Genomic DNA, 12,022 nt, shown 5'->3' on the forward strand with positions numbered 1-12,022 from the left:
ATCAGTACGACCAGTGGTCAAACGAGGAATTGAAGTGTGTGAGAGAGAGGTAGCACCGTGTTTGCAAAAGTGGGAGCTTATTTATAGAGAATGGCACTGGCTAAAATCAGAAAATAAAGTAAAAGCAAAATAAGCATATAATTTTTTAGTAAAAGCAATTCTTAAAGGTTGAACCCCAACCTTGAAGGTCCTCCACCGCCCTGTCCCTGGAGCATCGTGAGGGAGGTAAATCGTAGAATGTGCCTCAACTGGCCAAGGAACAAGAGATTGCTGCCCACAAAGAGTCCAATTCCATATCTCAGGAATCGAACCCTCACACTGCGGCTGCCAACAAGACTTTTTATTGTAACTTGGTGTGATTGTGTGAACGTAAGTAAAGTAATCAAATTATTTTTCATTCTAACTTATAGAAAATTATTTATTATAAAAAGTGCTAATAAGAAAACTTTTTCGTCTTAATCAATTATGATTGTAGTGTTATCATCTTATGCTTAAAATAGAAGAAAAGAAAAATTTTCAAAATAATATCTTTATTGCAATTTAAAAAAATAAAAAACTCAACTATGACTAGTTGCTTTATTACAAATCTTTTAGCACGATACATATCATTCTCTAATAAAGTAAAAAAAAAATAATTACTGCATGGCTATATTCATTATGAGACTTGGCAAAAGCAAATTGAAAATATTGTGATAACAAAAGATAAATAGTGGATTGGTTAATTTTACCATCTCGTGACTTTTAACCAGCTAGGCATATATATTTTTTAATCGTTTTCATTATCCAATATTAAGTTGATAACGGATTACGAACGCTCGCCTTCCAAATTAACTTTAAAATAAGTCCAATTGTACGCTTTTGAAGAAGGAATTATAAACATACGAGCTAATTACTACGTGGTACATTTTCTTAAAATCAGAAAATTAAACGTCACATTTGACTCCAATAATAACTCGAAGTAAATATTACGAGTCACTTGCCTTGCAAGCCAAACTTCATCATCAAGAAAGATCATGTTCAACTCCACACATGGAAATTATAAGCCTGTTTGTGAGTGATTTTGAGAATTGATTTTTTCATTGTTAAGAGAAAAGTGGGGTCCACCTGTGAGAGAATAAGTCAAATATGACGGCTAAAATAGTGAAATAACGGTCAAAAAATCAATTTTTTTTTATGAAAAAATCGCTCCCAAACAGGTCCTATGTAAAAGTAGAAACTCATTTTTGAACTTTCATTCTCCCAAGTTCCAACTTTAAAACTTACTTTGTAATTGTAGACTCTTATTTTAATACAAAACAATAGACACCAACTGATGAACACAAACTAAATATTTTCATATCCAATAATATGACATTTACATACCTCAAATTTTCTAATACAACTTGACTTGACTCTTTTAATAAATTTTCAAATGCAACTTGGCTTGACTCTTTTGAAAAATTTTACTCAGGAAAGATAATTGGTACTCAGTGAAAATTGTTTATCATTGCTCGTGTACATTGTACACTCATGGATGTTTTGCAATGTCAAGCCGACATGACAGGCACAAATTGAACTAAAATTGGTGATACAGTAATTTTGAGTACCCGTTATATACTTTTATTTTAAAATATTTTTCGTAAGTAATCACTTTCTCGCTATATTTTCGACTCTAGTAAAAAATAATGTGTTCGATATATTAACCCTGCTAACTTCAGATCATTGGATTGTAGTCCGTCTGGCCGCCCAATAAAACCAAATAGTAGTAAAAGGAGTTTAACATAATTATATAAAATTCGACTCCTGCGGATAACATCAAGTTCATATTTCTTTACGATCATTTTAATCATCCTTTTTTGAAAGTAAATTACTAATTTCTTCATGTTTTGTCAACTTTAGTATTATGGGCATAGTGTCCTCCCCTTGCTTTTCAAGAATCAGCACTACATGACCAGGTATTGCACCACTTTTTTTCTGTAAAGCATTTTCAATCGAATCCTATTCACTGAACATGTGAATTTTCACTTCGATTTTCAATGTTAAGACTCAGTTTGGTTCTACTAAAAAGATTAACTAATTTAAACCGAAGTCAATAATTAATTTTAATCACACATTTTATGGGACTCATAACTTTCTAATCACATATCCATTTAACATTTATTAAAATACACTAAATACCAGATTTTTATCTAAACCAAACGTAGGCTAAATGTACCCCATTCTAGCTCGATTAACACAGTTATAAACATAGCATCTTCTTGTAGATGGATGGATGTAACTAAAAAAATGTTTGGCATGTACCCACACGACATCATGGTATCAAACAATGCTTACAGTGTTGTTTAACAATGTTCGAATTTAATATATCATATATGTATAACAAAAGCTAAACATTAAAATATTATACGATCCACATGACATAGAGAAAGTGAGGATTTCTTACAAATCCTAGCTATTTAACTGGCAACTAACAACAAAGTTAGGTAATAAAGTCAGATCAAGAAATCAAAGAAGACCAAAATGGTCTGCTAATCTTTTGATACAAATTGTAAATTAGGGTTTATAAAATAAATGAAGTGGCTTTGGTTGTGTTGTAAAGGCTTTTGGGGACACAAGATTCGGTATGGTGAAATAAAATAATTTAAAGAAATGCCTAGTTTTTTAATTTGCTGCTTGTGTTAGGCTGTAATTGTAACTTTAAGGTGCATCCTTTGAATCAAAAGGTGGTCATTGTTATGAAAGAACGGCTACGGTTGCCTAGCCGTGAGCCCCATGAACACCTAATTTGGTACGATTCAAGAGTTTTTTTTTTAATAGTAGTTTATATGATGAATTTAGTTAAGAAAATAAACAACATTGATCAAGTTACATCGACTCAATTCACTTTACACGTTTGATACAAATACTAGTGGAGATTTTTCTTGAGGGCGGAAATGAAATATAATTAATAATCAAGAGATGCAAAACCCAGTGCCGAGGAAGGCCTTTTTGACATCAATTGGATTGATTTGAAGTGAGGAAAAACCATTCAACTTAGAATAATATGGGGTTAAATTCTCCAATTAATAATTTTCAAGGAAATTAATAAAAAATAATCAAAGGATTTTAATTAATTCTTAATTACAATTTACACCTTTTGTACTCTGTTATTGTCATTATACAAGTGGCTTCTTTTTATTGCAATTAGTACATGAAAATGATGTACACCACTAATTCATTTAGCTTTTGACATGTAGGGTAGCACACACAAATTACAAGTCTAATGACTCATGAGTTTGACAATTGGATTTTGCTCATGCCTCACTTATGAGTAGCAATTGGAATCCACTTTATTAGTCATGAGTAACACAATGAGACTTCCTTTTGACACTACAAACCCATTCATTTGTTTGCTCATAAATCACCTTTTGCAACACAGTCGAGCTATTAAAATTGAAGAAATATCGTTTTGTAAAATATATATATTACAAATTTTTAGTAGATTTTGATAAAAATTGATGAAAAGTATAACTGAAAAGTTAATAAAAAGTTATAGGTCCTACCAAATGAGTGGTTAAAATTAATTTTTAACCTTGACTAGGATTCTTATAACTTTATAAGCTACACCAAATAGGGCTTAATTTCATTTAAGAAGAAAATGAGATTAAAAATAAGAAATTAAATCACAAAATTTCAATTTGGGCCTTAGTCAACCCTTCATCTTCAATATGACGTCTATTGCAAAAAGCCCATGAAGCTTATAATAATTATGGACCTAGCAAGGTTAACTTATGTTATTGGGTATCTTGATACATATAGAATGCTGCTTCTTGGACTGGCCTAAAAAGCCTAAAACATCGCAATAGCCTAATTTAAAATAATAATAATTGTATAATTATTATCTAAATAATAAAAATATTGAATTTAATAAATTGTTGACTTAGTTACTATATTTGAATTTGAAAGGTACAATAGTAAAGATATGAGTAACTTAAAAAAATGGAAAAATGTTCCATATTTCCAATCTTTGAAAGGTAATTAGTAAAGTTTTGAAAGACACGAGACTTGATAGAATGACAAGATTAACCTCAAGTTTTATGAGCCTAGACGTAATATGACGACCTTTTTTTTTCATTTTATTAATTGATCAAAATACTAATAAATAAATAAAAATAACGTAGTGTGAGTTTCTACTATCAAATAAATATTATTATTTTATTTTTTATTTTTTTTATCAAGTTCCTAAAGCATGAGTTTTTTATCTACTCATGAGTTTTTGCTTTCTGTTTTGTATTTATTAAATTTATTTATTTATTTAACCTCAAAAAATTGGAAATTTTTTAAAATAGAAACACGCATGATTTTTACTGCTTAGAACGCATTAGGCTTTAAACCTTGATAGCATTATTCTTCTTTATGTGTGGCATTTTTCATACATTCCGTCTTTTAGAATACTGTTTATAAGAAATTAAATTTTAATACTTTCAATTGTCAAAAGTAGAAACTTATTTTGACACCTTCAATTGTATAATTTAATGCTATATTACTTTATTTTTTTGGAAAAAACTTAGCTGAACAGGAGAAATACATGGAAATGACCCAAATAAAAAGGCCATTTTTCCAAAATAGCCTTTGGCTAATTTTGATACCCAAAATACCCCCCTTTATAATATTACATTATAAGTTAATAAAATATAGAAATTTTTCATTTTAGTCATTAAAAAATTAAATACTGTTTGAATTTTAATAGATTACCAATTTATTTGATTTATTAGATTTATTAAATTTTTGATTTATTTGATTTTTGTTCGTTCTAAGGAGTATCATTTTATTGGTATCAGAGCCATAGAGATTATGAAAATTAAAATTAAAAAAAAAAGATAATTATTGGTGTTTAGAAGAAGAAAAAAATAGTTATATATTTTTAAAATCTATTCATAATAGATTAAAAATAATGACTCTAACAATAATTAAAGAACTACCCAAAGAAATAAAGGAACAAATATTAGAAAAACTAATAACAGAAAAAATAAAAGATATATATACATATGAGAAAATTATTAATATATATGAAGATGAAGAAAATAATTTATATTATAAAGAAAAGTATGAGTACAAGTAATAATACACATTTAAAATTAAATAAAACTACTTATAAAAATGAAAAAATACAAGAGAAAATACAAAATATAATGTTAATACCAGAAGGAATGAGAATATTAAATAATAGACAATTAATAAAATTAAGATGTGAAAAATTAAAACTTGAGAGCAAATATTTTATTATAGTAAAAGAAGAATTAGTAGATCCAGATACTGTTGAGAGAAGATTTGAAAAAATAATAGATAAAAATGAAGATAAAATATGCAAATTAACCTATGAGTTAGAAATAAAAAAAAAATTAAGATGTCAATAAGTGAATATATGGAAGAATTAAAGTCATTAATAAAAATGTTAATAAATGATGTACAAGATTTAAGAAATGCATTAAAAGAAACAAGAAATGATATAAATATATTAAAAATTAAAATTAGAGAATTAAAAGAAAATAATAAAAATAAAGATAAGAAAATAGATAAAAAAAACTTATAGAAAAAGAAATGACTCGAATAGGTAAGAAACATATAGAAAAAGAGAATATAATAATAAAAACAGGAAGTTTGGATGATGAGTTTAGAAAGAATATATTACCAAAAATATTAGAAGAAGGAGAAAAATCTAGAGAAAAATCATTAGGAAAATTAAAAGCAGAAGATAAGTGAAGAATTAGATTTGCTAATAGAAATTTTTGATCAATTAAATTTAACCGATATAAGTGAATACCAAGTTTTAATGAATACTGGAGGAGGACCTAATCCAGCAGAAACCTCTAAACAGGAATTACATGATACGGATGAAAGTCATGCACATATATATAATAAATCATATAAACAATTCTATGATAAAGTAAGAGATAGACAACCATCTAAAGGAAATAAATATAAAGATAGGTTTGAATTAAATGATAATTATGATAAATCGATTAATCATGGAGGAACAAAACTAGATTTAGATTGTAAAATAGATACTAAAAAAACCTTATTAACTTGGGCAGATTCAATGATATTATTATTTTTATATAATAAATATAACACATGAGAAAATACTGAAAGAAGAATAGATTTCTTAACATCATCTTTTGAAGGAGATGTTAGAAATTGGTGAGAAGGAATAAGTAATTATACAAAAACATTAATAAAAATAAATATACAAACAGAAATAATCAGGTCAGATAGACAAGGTATAGAAAATTAGTAGAATATATTTCAAATTAATTTTTAGGAGAAAATTGGATAAGAAATGTTGAAGGAGAATCAATGATAGAAAAAAATAATGTTAGAATAAAATTAATAAATTTAACAACATGTGATATGTGTAAAATCAAATAATATACTTGTGAATTTAAAAATTACTATTATGTTCAATTTTATAGTATTGAAAATCAATACTTGTTTACCAAGACATGTACTATAATAAGGTATCAGGTTCATGGGGAATATATTTTAAAATAAAATTTGAAAAATATATTAGAGATAATATCGAAATACCAAGAACTTTAGGTTCAAAAATAAAATTTTTATTTGAAAGACTTGCATATATATGTCAACAGGGACAATTAATGAAAAAATAGGAAAATTAACTAAAATATGTTGTGAAAATATGGAAACCCCTGTTCAATGGGGATGTATTTCTGAAAGAAGAATTAATAAAATAAAATATAAAAATAAAAAATTTAAAATTTTTAGAAATTTTAATAAAATATATATAAAACCTAGAAGAATGTATTACAAAAGAAAAAATAACCCATATAATCAACAGAAGAATAAAAAGAAAAATAAAAGCCAGTGCAAATGTTGGAATTGTGGAGAAATATGTCATATAAGCCCTGATTGTGATAAAAAGAAAGTTATAATATTACAAAAAGAATTTTTAAAAATAAAAGATGAATTAAGTGAAATATCAGATATTGAATAATACTATAATCAAGAAGTATACATAAGCGAGACCAAGATCTGAATAAAAAAATTGAAGAAATAGAAAGTAATAACATAAATATACAAGAATATGAGAGAATAGAAGGATATGGATTAAAACTCACTTTTGATAACAAGTTTAGAAATTTGCAAAAACTATCGTTAGCAATAAATAGGAAAATGGGAAGACTTTGATAGAAGTTGAAAAAGAGAAATAATAGCAATAAATGAATATCACAAATAGAAAAAATCATAGATGTAAGAACAACTTATGGACAATATAAATTGAATCTTTTAACAAAAAATATAGTTGAAAAACTATTAATAAAGATTAGTAAAAAACAAAGCGAAAAAATTCAATATATTTATTTAACAGGAATACAAATAATGTCCAAATCACTATTTAGAGAAGAGATAGATTCACCCTTACCTATAATTTTACATGATGAAAGAATAATAAATTTAAAAGATAGTTATTTAGGAACGATAAAAGGAAATTTAGCATATCAAAAAATTATATTTACATGTTCTTCAAAATATTGTGTATTACTAAAAGATAGAAACTTTAATGAAGTGTTAGGACTACATTTTAAACTTCATATAGATAATATCATGCAACCAGATGATCAAATTATGACTATAGAATATAGAGTTTTATATACATTTACCAATTCTAATTATGGGAAGATTTATTCCAATAAAACATATATTGAAGTTCATAAAGAATGTCAAGATATTAGTAAAATAAAATAACCAAATAAACAAATAAGTTTAATTTTAAAAGAATATGAATTTAGTGTAACAAAAAATAAACTTGAAATAACAAAATTAAATGAAGGAGAATGTTCTAGGGGTGTTTAATAGACATTTTTATATAAAAATGCATTTTAGAATAGTAACTTGATGGGAAGTGTGTGGTTGAAAAATAAGGAAATTTTTTTTATTTACGTGTAATATTATTTTAATATATAATGTGTGGTTGAAAAGAAGTGAGAGAAAAATGCATTTTGAAAAAAAGGGTACCAAACGGGGGCTAATAATATCATATTTAAGGATAAAAAATTAATTAAAAAATCAAAACGTTTTAAAATACCTAATAAAAACCAGTTAAAAGAAATCAATAAAATAAAAGAAGTAAATCTGTATAGTAATGCTGGAAATATGAAAATGGGATGAAAATATTATAATGAAAGAGAAAATATAAATAGACCAAATATATTACTAGATACAGGAGCTAGTGAATATCATATAGTTTCGATTAAAAATAAATGTCTAATGACTCATAAAACTGAGCCATATAAGTATGTAAATTTTGATGGACAAGTACATATTGCAGATTTATAAGTCAAGGTACCAATAAAAATAGGAGGAATAGATCTTTTAGTACTATGTTACATAAATAAAACTATGGATATAAATCCTCATATACATTTAGGAATGAGTTTTCTAAATGGATTAGAAGATTATAATATAAAAAGAGAATGATTATATATTGTTCATAATGAACATGATTATATATTGTTCATAATGAACAAACTACATTATGTAAAAAGAATTAGATGAATAATCAGATAAATTTTTCATTAGCTGTGTATATACAAATTACTATTGTAGAAACAAATATAACAATTTGTGATACAGGAAGTGATATAACAATATTTAAAAGTTTTTAATAAAATCATGAAATAATAATAGTAATATAAAAATAACTAGAGTTACAGGATAAAGTACTCAAATAATTAATAGTGCTGATAAAATTAATATAATTTTTGGAAGTAAACAAGTAACAATAAATAAAATTTATAACTATGATAAATTAGAATGTGATATATTATTAGGAAGTGATTTCATACAACAATTTCAATATTATAAATAAAATAATTATATGATAAAGCTACAAACACCTTATGGACACTTATTAAAAATTCCCAGAGAATTTAAACCTTGTAGAGTTCAGCCAGTTCAGTGTGGTGATAAATGAGAGAAAAAACCAATTATATATAATGAAATAAAAAATAAAAGAATATTATATAAAAAAGTTCTAAAACCAGGAATAGAAATGAATATAGAAAAAATCATTGAACAACTAGAAAAGGTTTATGGAGAAAATTCATTACTATTCTGGAAATCACATCGCCCAAAAGCCAAAATAGAATTAACAGAAAATATTATAATAAGAGTTAGACCAATGATGTATACTATAGAAGATACACAAGAATTTAAAAATCAGATAAAAAAATTGTTAGAATAAAAACTTATTAGACTTAGTAATGGACCTCATAATAGTTTAGCCTTTATGATTATGAAACATTCTGAACAAGTTAGAGGAAAAGTTAGAATGGTCATAAATTATAAAGAATTAAAAAAAATATACTAAATTTGAAGAAAGAAGTGTTAATAAATCTTGTAAGATGAAAACAATATTATTCTAAATATGATTGTAAATCAGGATTTTGGCAAATAAAAATAGAAGAAGATAGTATACAATATATCGCATTTAGCACACCTCAAGAAAAATATGAATGATTAGTTATGTCATTTGGTCTAAAAATGCACCACCAATATATTAAAGGAAAATGTAATAATATATTTAAAAAATTTATTGAATTTCTAATTGTTTATATAGATAATATATTAATATGTTCTAATAGTAAAGAAGAACATAGAAATCATTTAATCCAATTTATTAGAGAATGTAAAAAAGAAGGAATTGTACTATTTAAAAAGAAATCTATAATAGAAAAACAAGAAATAGACTTTATTGGATTATCAATAGATAAAAGAAGGATAAAAATACAAACTCATATATCTAAAAGATAGAAAGTTTTTCAGATAAATTAGAATCCAAAAAACAAATACAAAAATTTTTAAGATATTTAAACTATGCGGATTTATTGAAAATCTTTATAAGAAAAGACATAAAATTCAAGTTTTACTTAGAAAAACAAATACTAAATGATGGAATGAAGAACATACAGAAATAGTTAAATAATTAAAAGAAGAATCTAAAAATTTACCAAAATTAAGATTACCAGATGAAAAAGATATTTTGATTGTTAATTAAAAACAGATCTAAATGAAATTTGTAAATATTCAAGTGGAACTTTTAATCAAGCAGAAATAAATTATACTACTTATGAAAAAGAATTACTAACAATTATTAGAGGAATGAAAAAGTTCTTATTATTTTTATTATCCAATAAATTTATTGTTGAAACTGATAATTCTTAAGTTTCAGGATTAGTTAGGAATAAACTACTATCAGAACCCCAATACAGAAGACTTCATAGATGACAAGCTTATTTAGCATTTTATAATTTTGATATAATCCATATTAAAGGAGTTAATAATTTTCTTGCACGTTTTCTCAGCAGAAACATAGAATTTGCTGATAGATAAAGCCAAGGCCATGGAATTATACCAATCTATCCTACATATATAAAAAAAGACAAATTTTCTTAAAGAAGAATATGAAGATATAAACTCTGGTGCAACCCAAATCTCAGAGATGTTCAACTTAAATATAAAAATATTGTTGAATATCATTACTGAACATTATAAATATGCCATAGAACTCAAAAATCAAGTTGATGCTATTGCAGCACAATTAAAAGATACTATCCGAGACAGATATCCAAAGAGCTTATAAATAAGTTTTCCAAATCAATCCCAAATAGGGACAGTTGGAAGCAGCAGTGGACCCAGACGTGACAACATACCAACCGATAATAAAGGATATTCCATTTTTGTATCATCAATCAAGATAGTTATGATATATGGAGATAAAAGATATACCAAAACAAACGGCATCATAGACCAAGAAGATAAAATTCCTTTATATCCAAAAGAAGAAAAATATGCCGAAATAATCAAAATTGCTTATGAGATAAAAATGAGTGATTCATATTTCATTTTTTCGAGAAATAATGTTTATCCCAAAATAACAGCCATAGAAGGAGGAGACCCTTCATTTATAAAAATTATGACAGACTATGGATTCATGGATTTTATATATCCAGAAAAAGATTTTATTGAAATTTCGAAGTTTGATGACATATTCATTAAAGAAATATCCAGATTTGCTAAGGGAAGAAAAATATATTTGAAATTTTATTCAATAAATTCAGAATATGATGGAATTGTTTACTATCCAATTGAACAAATAATCTCAATTGGATATGTTGCAACCAATTTCCAAATAGATGTTACAGAAAATAATAGAAAAATTTCAACAGTGACAAAATCATGGATCAGGCATAGACGAGGACTTGGAATTAAAGCCATCTACAACATTGCCAAAAATTTGTTTAATAAAAAATTCTCATGCTTGTGCTAATATGAAAATTGGATGTTGGTATCAAATGGAGGATATGGAAAATCAGAAATTTTAAAAGATTATATTACAAGATTTGATATACATCAATTTTCAAGATGTCCTGCCACTATAAAAGAATCCTGCAAGCTAAGGGAGTGCCCCAACTGCATGTGAAGAAATAAAGGAAAAGGACAATAATAGAGCACTTTTGACAAAGGTGTACAACTGCAACTGCATGTGAAGATATTGAAGATAAAGAGCAATAATAGAAAAAGATGCTCTTTGGATAAAAAGTTGAAACAACATGTAGGCCCAAGGAGGAAAAATAGAGAGGCAAGTGTGCCTTGCTGATATACTCAATGATGTAATAGTCTCATAAACTTGTATAAATAGAGACATTGCTATAGAGAAAGATTATCTTATCTTGAAATCTCGAGTTGTAAGTAATAGTTACTCAAAAAATCATTTTCAGTTTGAAAAATCAGTTTTTCTGGAAATCCCTTTATATCAAATAGAAGTCTTGTATAAATTTTGATAGAAATAAAATTCCAATATTTTGATATAAATATGAGTTTCTAAATTTTTATTCCCATAGATTCTTAAAAGATCTGATAAAAATTTTCCTTCTTATTTTAGCAAATTTTTTTTTTCTTTAATAGAAGTATAAAATTTTATTCTTTAGAAGTTGATACAGTGAAAGCAAATAGTTGAAATAATAACAATTCCATGAAAGCA

Source organism: Olea europaea, chromosome 18 (genome assembly GCF_002742605.1).
Source record: "Olea europaea var. sylvestris chromosome 18, O_europaea_v1, whole genome shotgun sequence".
NCBI lineage: Eukaryota > Viridiplantae > Streptophyta > Magnoliopsida > Lamiales > Oleaceae > Olea > Olea europaea.